The 11199-nt window shown below is 39.8% G+C and overlaps 1 pseudogene; it reads right to left on the reverse strand.

The window, feature by feature from the left end:
• Positions 1–8241: 8241 nt before the first annotated feature.
• Positions 8242–9535, reverse strand: LOC132659071 (zinc finger protein 280B-like; annotated as a pseudogene).
• Between the last annotated feature and the right edge of the window lie 1664 nt (positions 9536–11199).

Below are 11199 nucleotides of genomic sequence, written 5' to 3' on the forward strand. Positions count from 1 at the left end.
ATGTCCCTGGGCCCAACCGGGCACTGGCTTCTTTGGCACGGGTGCTGTGTAGGGAAGCAGGGATGCGTGACTGTAGGGAGTCCTACCTGGGCCTAATGAGAGCAACTGAAAGAGAGCCTTGGCATTTAGCAAATCACTGGGGCATGGGTGGTTCAAGCCCCCTTGGTCCATTTGAGATAGTAACGCTGCTTTCTGTCCAACGGAGGCATTAGCTCTGGGCCCAGAAACTGCAGGTTTCCCAGGGCATCATTTGTTTGGGGACTCCATGTGCATGGGTAGTGTTAAACAGAAAGGAAGACGTGTAGGGATGCCACCTTACTTTTATGGCCTCCGGTTCCATTCTTGGTATCGGAAGAGACCCTGTATCCATGTGTGCCTTCTTCACAACCTTGGATCAGAACCAGGCCTGTCACAGTCTCCAGGGGCTTTTGGAGGCTCAGGCGTTTCTGGCCTTTTCCTGCTACATGGAGATAGCACATGGGGGCACAGGAAATGGTACACACAGAAAGCTACACAGATAGGAAGAACAGGGGGCCTCATTCAGAATGTTGTGGGCTGTAAGGGGGGGTAGGCTAGCAAGAAGGGCACAACATTGACAAGGAATGACCTAGATAGGTGCACACCGAGAAAGCAGTGCTTCAAGTCAGCTGAGCTCAGTGGTCCTTGTTTTCTGGTCCCCTGAGGGAATGCACAGGCAATGGATCAGGCCAGCGTGACTGGTACTGTGAAGCTGCCCAAGGTGATGGGAGAATGCAGAAGGCAGACACATGTTATACAGCTGTTCATGGCAAGAACTTCCAACCCTGCCTGCTGCTCTGCAGGGCAGACCCTGTCAATAGCAAATGCCATGATTTTGTAACCTTTGAGGAAAAGGCACAGAGTTAGAAGTGTAACATGACATGATCGATGAGCAAGCGAAAAAACAAGGACAAAGAATTGTGGGGGCTTACCAAACTTCATGTTCCTGAAAAAGAAAGCTTGTACTTCTGCATACGGACAAGTTTCCTCTCAGCGATGTTACTGTGTACACATGTATGTTTGTGCACATGTGCACGTAGAAATCCCTGCCAGTACGCTTGTGAGTAGGAGCTATTGTAACTGACCTAGCCAGGTGACAGAAGTTGGACAGAAGTTGGACAGTTGAAGTTCTTAGGGAAAGGTACATAGTCTCTGGCCAGTAGAAGCACTGAAGCCAGGGAATCGAACCCGGTTATCTCACTGAGCAAACACGTTCTAAGTGGGATCACAGTGGTGCACCTAGGATGCCTGGCAGAAAGGAGAGGCAGGAGGAAAGAGCCTGCGGAGTATGAAGAAGAAAGTCTGCTACACCTGCAGTTTATGAAAAGTAGAAATGTACCCAATGAGCTGGGAGGACAAACTGTACTTAATTAATTGAGTTATCTAGCTAAGAGCATTTCCAACAAAACAGCCAAAAGTGCTTCCTGGTTTCTTCTCACTGCCTGTAGTAAAACATGAAGGGAATTTTTTAAAAAATGTTTAAGATAAAGACTATTAAAAAAGGAGACAAAACTTGCTGATTTGGGAATGTTCCAGTCTTTTAAGATGACAGAAGATGTTAAAATTAATGACTCTCAAGCAAGATCATATCCAGGGCATTGAGATTAGGTGGTCTAAATATAACATTTTACACCACCTATAGGCCAGTTCTTCTTCATATTATTTATATATATATAAAGATGAGTTCTAAATATGAGTGTGACTGTAAAATTCTTTGTTAAGCCTCAGAAAGCTGGAAGGAGGGGTGTCACTCAGAGATCATTTCAGTCACACAATGAGACTTCTACCACGGTTCAGGGTGTTATCCTTCAGCTATCTCAGCAGAAAACCAAGTCAGAGTAGGGCCTTATTATGAAGACATGTGTGATTGTGGCTTTGGAGTGGGGTGCTTTGCCATGAACATCAGTAAGATTATCAGGAGACACACCAAGTTTTTCAGATAACATATTTAAGTTCAGCTCGGACTGAAAGGACCAGCAATAGTACAAAATAAGAGCTCTGGACTTCTACCTTCTACAAGAAGGAAGCAGCCTAGGGAGACCGTTTCGTGTAACCATATACTAGCCATCATTCATTCAATGGCATCATGTCAGGGGGCAGAATTAAAAAATCAGAGACTGAAGCCTAGGAAGTCTCCAGGCCTTAAATACTAATCAAATGACCACCACAAGAACCCATGCGATTTCAGAACTGCTGCTATTGACTCCCATCTCCCCTCCCCTTTCTGGAACAGGAGTGTCTATGAAGGTTATTTATGCCTGACCCACCACGGTATGTTGGCTGTGAAAGTGAGCAGATTAACTCATCTCTTTTGCTCACACACCCTCAGGTCTAGAGGAACTACACTTGTATAACTTGCACTGATGTGTGGGAGAAGACTTGAGAGGCTCTTGGACTGCAAGGAGATCAAACCAGTCAATCGTAAACTAAATCTCTCCTGCATATTCACTGGAAGGACTGATGCTGAAGCTGAAGCTCCAATACTTGGGCTACCTGATGGGAATAATTGACTCATTGGAAAAGACCATGATGCAGAAAAAAATGAAGGTAGGAGAAGGGGACAGCAGAGGATGGGATTGTTGAATAGCATCATCGACTCAATGGACTTGAGTTTGAGCAAGCTCCTGGAGTTGATGGACAGGGAAGCCTGCAGTGCTGCAGTCCATGGGGTCGCAAAGAATAACATACAACTGAGCGACAGAACACTTGAGATACTGTACAAGTGGACCCTGATCCATATCTGGACCTGGCTTAGATGACAAGGTCCTGAACTTCAAGTTAATGCTATAACGAATAAATTGTTTGAAAGCATTGGCAGGAAAATGCATTTTGGACATACAAGCATGTAAACAATTTGTGGCCATGTGTGTGCCACTTGGTTTTAAATTATGTCCACGGTTCCTTCCTTCTCCCCTTCACATGTGTGCTGGACTTAGTGGCTCACTTCTAATGTTAGAATATTGTAGAAACGAACAATGAAGCATCTGAGACTAGGTCATAAAAGACACTGCAGCCTCCTTGCTCATCCTCTTGGATCACTCACTCAGTCATATCTTGAGAACACTCAGGTAGCCCTTTAGAGAGGCCTATGTGAAAGAACTGAGGCTTTCTCCCAACAGCCCGCAAGGAAACTGGTTTCAGCAGCTATGTGAGTAAGCCATCTTGGAAGGAAATCCACCAGCCCATGTCAAGGCTTCAGATGATGGCAATCTCATGAAACACTGAGCCAGAACACTCAGCTGAATTACTCCCGGATTCCCAACTTTCAGCAGCAGTATGAAATAATATTGTTTTAAGCTGCTAATTTGGGGTAATTTGCGATGCAGCAGTAGTTCATTAATGCACTGCCAACTTTGGGCAATGTCTTTATTCAGGGGTGCCTGTCCATTTAGTCCAATCTAATCCAGAATCTGCTACTTCAGTTTAGAAAACATACCCCACCCTTGATCTGACCACCCTCAGTATCAGATCAAATTTCACTCACCTGAATATCTTATCAGCCTTGCCTAGCCTCAGCAATGATCCTCTCAGTTGAGCCAGAATCCACCCTCACCCTTATGGTCCTCTTAATAAGTTTCCATCCACTGACACCCACTCTGTTGTTGCCCATTGCTTTTCAGTCTCCCAGTATCTCTTTGCAATCCCAAGGACCTACCCTGTTCCTTAGCTACAAATCCCAGCTACATCTCTGCTGGAGTCAGACATAAGCTCAATCTCTCTCCCGTATTATCATACCCCACTGTAGTACTCTTACCTTGAATAAAGTTTTTCATACCACCTTTAGCAAGTGTTATGAATAATATTTTTTAACATTTCCAAGTTCTGTTAGTAAGGATTATTCTCAAAGGATTATAGTTTTATACCTTTACTTTTTATACTATATTCATTTGGGGGAACAAATTTCTAGAATTAAAACATTTCATGTTTTTACCATACAAACAGAAAATATCTTTAAAAATATATTTACATATCTGAAAAGGATGTGTATATAGGCATGTCTGTGTATATACACACATACCCTCAGAGATCCAAGGAAAACTTAATTCTCAGTAAACTATAAATGAAAATATTCAGCCTAAAAATACTGAAATCTTTGGAATCAACTTGCCAAAAATCTTAGAGAAGGAAATTTTAATTAAAACACATGTAATACATTAACATATTTGGGATTCAGACAAAATTGCTAAATAAAGATAGGTCAATCCCTAAACCATCTATGGAAAAAAAAAAATGCTCAGTACCATGTAATAACCTATAATGGAATAGAATCTACAAAAGAATAGATATGCATCTGCATAAATAAATCACTCTGATATACATCTGAAATTCAACATTGTAAATAAAATATATTTACAGAAAAAAAAATTGTAAAGAAAGCTTCTAAAATACAAAGTTATAAAGAAAAAGAAATCCTAAAGAATGTAGAAAGTATATATGAATTGAAACAAAAATAGAAAACAACTTGTTGGGACAATAAAACAAGAGCTGCTTCTTGGAAAAAGAAAATCAGAAACACTGATACAACTGTGGCAAATCTAATAAGGGGACAGGGAGGTTAATTCCAATACTAGAAATGAGAAACGAAATGGGATTCTGAGAGGATCATATTCAACTCTGAGTGGAATAACTTTTCTTTCAGGAAAGGTCCAGTCAAGCAAAAACCTGGGGAAAGAAAAGGAAGGAAAGAAAGAGGAAGAGAGACAAGGGAAGAAAGCAAGAAAAAGAAAGGAAAGCAGAAGGAAGGAATAGTAAATGTCTCAACAAATGTTGTAAACTATCCAATAAAACAATTCTCTTCAAGATCTAAAAGCAGAAACGGAAATTTATTAAGCCAGATACTCATTGCTTTTGATGGTACTCAGAACAAGAACACCCATTTACACATCACTGTTTAGATGTTTAGAACTGGCCAACACAATACGATTATTTAAAAAAATTAAAATATGCCATGTTATTTGTAAAAAGACAGACAGCAGAAATAATTTAAAAAAATTATTTTACAAGTACTAATTTTACTTACAATGTTTTGGCAACGTTAATAAAATAATAAATTTTACCTGAAAGAACAAGCAAGGCAGACAAGGAAATTCGCAAAGGGCAGTAACAAAATAGTAATCTTGACAGATCTTCAATGTATTTGTAAAGAAAACAACGTGTCTTGTGTGAACAAAATATAGAGGTATCAATAGAAAAACAGAGGAAGCTCCTGAAAGAACTCAACTCACTATTAACTATCTTTTATTTGCAGGCACAGAAACTGACTCAAGTTAATTCTAAGAAGCAAAGCCCTGATGTTATTATCTCTTCCTTTTTTTTTTTTTTTTTTCGGTGAAAATTTAGGAAATTTAGGCTGGAGAGGGAAGAAGAGGATAGAGACTTCAAGTGCCTTTAAGGAGGAGGAGGAAAGAGAGGGGGTTGGAGATTTGATTGTGTTATTTGAACAGCATTGGTGAAGCTCAAACAAGGGAGGTAACAAGCCATGCAGGCCTGCGGGAAGAGCATTTCCAGAAGAACAGCATTTGCAGTCTTGGGATCGGGAAGAAATGGAATTTGATGGGGGAAACCAAGGCCAGTGTTGTCAAAAAGAGTACATTAGTGGGGAAAATAGTAGAGTAGAAGGACCGAGAATGGAAGAGAGGAAGCAGTTAGGGACCTATTGCAGGAACCTTCTGATTTGGCAATAAATACAACTTGTACTCCTTAGGAGCATACTTCATAGCAACTAACAGCAACAGTGTTGATAATACTAAGCAACAATAAAAACACATAACTAAAACATTTCGAATTTTTACTATAGAAATCGAAGAAAGGAGATAAGAATGCAATAGTCTGCATATTTATTGATACAGAGAGTTTTCACCTGAGACCAGAACACAAACACACACTCTTTATACAACTAAAAGTGGTTTCAGCTGACACTTAGCAAAGCGCTTTGGCCCAAGTAAACTAACTGGAAAGGCCTAGTATTCAAAGTGCAAATAAATCAATCAAGCTTTGAGTAAATAAACACAATTTATTTGAATTTGAATTTACACTCAGGAAATTACCTAAAATGGAGACAATAGATTCACTACAGCTTAATCATCTGTAGTCCTTCCTCTTCAGTTCTGAGAGGGATGCTAACCCCTTGGTGATTATCACTTTCCAGCATTTTGTGAAATCTCAGAGGACTTAAATAAATTGAGGAGTGGGGAGAGTGGGGAGAGACAAAGAGGAAGAGAATGGAAGAGGAAACGGAGAGATTGCTCCTGGCACAGGTCTACAGACAGGATGCCAGCTTCCTTGAATGGTGCACAGAGATTGCTAGGTATCTGTGCCAGAAGTGGAGAAGGGGTGACATTCAACTCCAGGAGGAGACTCAACTCCAAGAACCTACGGAGGCAGCCAAGTGCGCTGATGTTCAGGAACCAATACTTAGAGGGTACCCCACAGGTCTGTGAAAGAGCCCTTGGAGACCGCAAGAAAAAAGGTTTCCACAAGTATAACCACAGATTAGATGGTTGGATAGATTAGAGGAAGGATAACTCTATGACCTGATAATTACTGAAATACATGAGACAATTCTTGCACATCAGACTGTGTCAAGAAAGACTGAAACTCAATTAGTTTGATACAGTGGGAAAGTACACACGCAAAGAATTAGCTGCTAACTGTACTACATTTGTGTCCAAGGCAAGATAAGATACAAAACTGAAATCGTCACATGTCCAACTAGGGTAAGACACATGTAACTGGAAAAGGTAAGGAAAAGTTCTAAAAAGGGTTTAATCACCCTGGACTATTTTTATCCACTATATTTACTATTCTTGGACAACTCCATTGTAGCTTAAGGGTAAGAGAACTCAATTTAGCCCAGTTCAAAAACTGAACAGATTTCCTGTGTTTGATCCTTTTCAGTTAAAACTATGGGTCCAGCACAAATCAAAGTGGACATCAAGGCTCTTTTTCCTTTGGGAATTTTAACTTGCTTTACTACTGTGTGTGACACAGATATGGCTACCTCATTGTGACTATAGGAAAGGGGATGGAATGAATCAAATTCCCCTTTTGATCACTCAACAGAAGGTCCACAGACACCAGGTCTCATTCTATTAACTATCTCTGCCTCTCCAACTGCAGTCAATGATACACAGGGCCTGCCTGATGCTTGCAAGGGTCTCTCACCAAACACAGGCATTTTAACGGTTGGCTTCCTTGAGATGTCCCTGGGCTAGGTAAGAACACTCTGAGACAATGTTCCTTCTACCTTGGCTCTATGCCTGGAGTGAATGTATGCCACTTCCTCAGCTGGGAAAAGAAGCCACTGATTAAAGCCACTGCTTAAATCCCGTGTCTTGTGCAAACTCACATCACAGCTTCTCCATCAACTTCTCCACTGCACGCTTTCAGAGCCAGGTTATCTTAGATCAGCCCAAGAGGCACTTCAGAGAGTGACATTCAAATCTGGCTATACAGTTGATACTGAGATCTTCAAGGCATGAAAACAGTTCAAAATTACGTTGCTAAAACACTCTACAGATTATATGTATAGTAGAGCTTTCGAACTTACAAGTAACATCAAATACCAAAATAGGTTCTTACTTTTCCTTTCTCCACTTCTCTCATTCTCTCTCTCTCTCACACACATGCACACGTTCTTTTTACATGTTAAGACAATTATATGAAAAAACAGATAATAGATTTTTAAATAACATCTCAATATGCAAATCAGCAAAACTGTACTTCCTGTATTTTAAACAAAAACACATAAATTACCCATTGGTTTCCCTATATTTGGTATTATTGAATAATGCTATAATTTGATTTTTTTTTGTTTTTAATGGGGTTTTTAACTTTGACTGAAATACTTGCTTCAGACTTACTGAAAGTAGAATTAACTTTTTTTTTTCTGACCTCCTACTTTTAGATTTGGGGGGTGATGATTCAGAATCAGATGTGTTCACATTGATGGATGCTACATCCACCAATCCTGGTTGAAGGGGTTCCAGTGATACCTGAATAACAACTTTTGTTTAAGGAAATAATCCTTCTAGCTGCTTAGGCTTCTTAAACATTTGATGACACTGGGTCTTGTGCTCCCTTTCCTCTTTGGAAGTTAAAAACTGTAGCCGACATTTGCAACACTGGTGAAAACTCTTTCCCCAGTGCCCTCTATAATGAAGTCTGTATGGTGCTGCAGTTTTAAAAATTTTGAGACAAAACGGGCAAAGCAAATTCTTAGTGTTACCATGGTATGCTCTGAAATGTGCATCCACATCTGCAAAAAATGATGATCTGTAACTGCAAACCTGGCATACATAGGGCATTTCACCAGGCTTATGACTGTCTTTCATGGGCTGTAAGAGAACCTGATCTGTCTCAAAGGACAACTCACAGATGTGACAGACTGCGGAGGGCTCCTGGGGAGTGTGGACACTTTCAATGTGACACTGCAGCTGGAAGGGAGTAGGAAACTGGCGGAGGCAGTGCTGGCAGGTGGTGTGGTTTTACCAGCCGTCACCTCTCTGCCTCTCAAGTTCCAAATGGTGCTTCCTGTGATTCATAAACTTGACATTTTTTAGAACTTTCAAGCAGCTGAGGCATTTTAAAGGCTGTGTGGGTCTTAGGTTCTGGCTGCCCAACTCCTATATGCTCTCCATAGTAGAAGTCATGAAGTAACACAATCAGATTTCCTTCATGGGATCAATGGTCTTGTTTCGACCTGCTAAACTTGGAAGATCAGTTTTGTCAGTCCATTTCCCCCTAACGGTCTTACAAGCTTGCAATGAACACCGTCCTTTGGAAAAGGTGTTGGACAAGGTTCTCCATTCTGAACATGGCTTAGTGAGGTATGGACACGGTCTGGTGTGCTTTGCTGAGTGGTCTCTGTATGAAAAATACCTGACGGGGAGAAACCTAAAGAATGTTCCCCTACAATGCCATCACTGAGTTTAGGCCTTCTGGGATTTCTGCGATTTGTTTCACAAGGGGAAACTCGCTTTGATACATGAGCACTTTTATTCATATCTCCTGCAGAAACTGCTGTTTCTACTGGATGCTGCAATGACCTTGTGAAAGTAATCAAAGAAGAACACAACTCCTTCGAAAAGCTATTAGGCACTATTTGTGGCGAAAGATTTTTATGATCAGCTTGAGACGGAGGTTCAATAATAATAGGACTATCTGTTGATCTTGAGTCAGAGTCAGAAACTGGCAAGACAGTCTTTGCTTCTGATGTAGGAGTCACATGACTAACAGGCTGTAATCTGTGAGCGTTACCTCTCCTGAAGTGACCATACCTTTTTCTCCTTGAATAAGAACCTGGGGTATCTCTGTTCAGTATGTTTGAAACGACTGGTTTTGAAGTTGAGGTCATCCCAACAAAGATCACGTCAGCATCTTCATTTCCATGTTCCACTCCAACCAAGATCACTTCATCATCATCATCATCATCATCATCTACTTGTTTGGTTTCTCCCTCGCTTTTCCGTAGTTCTGGCTCTTGTTCTTCTTCACGTAACATACATGGTAGTTCCATATTGTTAACACTTTTTTTTTATTCTTAGAGGGTGCGGCCACAAGTCCCGGTGCTTCCTTTATACAAACTGCCACCTAAGTATAAACATACTACATATTAGTTAAGTACAGAAAAATGTGCTATATGATTATCTCCAAAACTCTAGAGTACTTATACACACCCTTATCAGACAACACCCTTAACAGACAGAGACAATGAGGGTCAAAGAGACTCACTGACAGCTGAAAAACCTATGACTACAAGTCTACATGGCTCTAGAATCATAGCTTTGTCCCATGTTCACTTTAATCTCTTCTATTAAAAAAATAAAGATTAAAAAATAAAAAACACTACTGATCATTAGGTGAAATCACATGTAAAGGATGAGTATTTTTACAAAAACACTGCTGTGCAGTGTTTAGAAACATGGACTTTGGAGTCAAAGAAGATTAAGTTGGAATTCTAAGTTAACCACACAGCAGTTGCATCTTCTTGGGCAAATTTATAACTTTTAAATGTGTTTCTGTATCTTAAAGACAAACATGCTTATTTCTTAGACTTAAGGTTAACAACTCTTTTGAAAAGGCATCAGCTATTCAATGGCATCTTGTTTTGTAGTGAAACTGGAAGAAAATGTATCCTAAATGCACATTACAACTGATTCACAAATTCTAATTTCATAAACGTTAACAAAGAAAATAGGTAGCAAATTCAAACTATAATCTATCTATACATAGTTAACAAACAGCATAATTCAATGTCAAGCACTTAAGACAGGCCTAGGAAATTGAGAATGAACTCTCTTGATAATCTCACCCCAATGCCACACTGATATATCCTAAATTTCCCCCTCTAATCCTGGCTAAACTTAAACCCAACAATGCTTCATCCTATATGCCACAGGTCTCTTCCCCACATAGCAGGCAAAGTGATGCCAGTCTTTCTCTCATACCAATATCAGACAGAGACATCACACACACACACACACACACACACACACACACACACACACACACACACACCGATATCCATTATGAATACAGGTGAAAGAGTCCTCAACAAAATACTGGCAAACAAAATCCAACAACATATAAAAAAGATTGTATGCCATGATCACATGGGATTTATGAAGGTATGCAAGTTGGTTCATTATATGAAAGTCAATCAACATTATACCATTTTAAAACAATAAAACAAAAACCACATTTCCCTGCAGAAAAAGCATTTCCCTGAATCTAGCACCTTTTCATAACATGGGTTAAAAGAACACTTAATAACTAAGAACAGAAGAGAACTTTCTCAATCAAAGGGTACCTATAAAAGACCCACAGCTAACATCATACTTAAGAATGAAAAACTGAAAGCTTTCCCTCTAAGACTGGGAACAACACAAGGAAGTCTATTACACACTCTGGCTCAATATTATACTGGCAGTTCTATTACCAGGGCAATCAGGTAACAAAAAGGAATTGTCGCTGTTGTTAAAAAGAAAAAAAAACAAAAAAACAAAAAAACACAGCCTTCAGAATGGAAAGGAAAAAGTCAAAGTATATTGGAGACAACATACTTTTGTATATAGAAAATCTTGAAGAAAACACAAGTATCAGAATTAATATAAAGCTTGCAGAATACAAGACAAATATTTTAAAAGTCAACCACATTTTATACAGTAGCAACAAATGTTG

The sequence above is a fragment of the Ovis aries genome, chromosome Y (assembly GCF_016772045.2).
Source record: "Ovis aries strain OAR_USU_Benz2616 breed Rambouillet chromosome Y, ARS-UI_Ramb_v3.0, whole genome shotgun sequence".
NCBI classification, from domain to species: domain Eukaryota; kingdom Metazoa; phylum Chordata; class Mammalia; order Artiodactyla; family Bovidae; genus Ovis; species Ovis aries.